Source organism: Alligator sinensis, unplaced genomic scaffold (assembly GCF_000455745.1).
Source record: "Alligator sinensis unplaced genomic scaffold, ASM45574v1 scaffold1398_1, whole genome shotgun sequence".
Lineage (NCBI taxonomy): Eukaryota > Metazoa > Chordata > Crocodylia > Alligatoridae > Alligator > Alligator sinensis.
Genome location: NW_005842417.1, coordinates 973,659 through 973,888, shown reverse-complemented (window position 1 = coordinate 973,888; position 230 = coordinate 973,659).

Sequence of the window (230 nt, the reverse complement as noted above, 5' to 3'; positions counted from 1 at the left end):
AAGAGTGTTATAGATGGGCAGATACCAAATATATTGGGAACATAAAGTAAAAATATACATGTATTTGCATGAGCAGTTTCAACAGAAAGTCACTTTATATTCACAAGTGCAGATTCAAAGCACTGCTGGGCTTTTGGTTGTAGTTACTTTCTGTTAAATCTGCTAATGCAAATACATGAATAATTTTACTTTATTTTCCCAGTATATTTGGTGCATGCCCATGTATAACA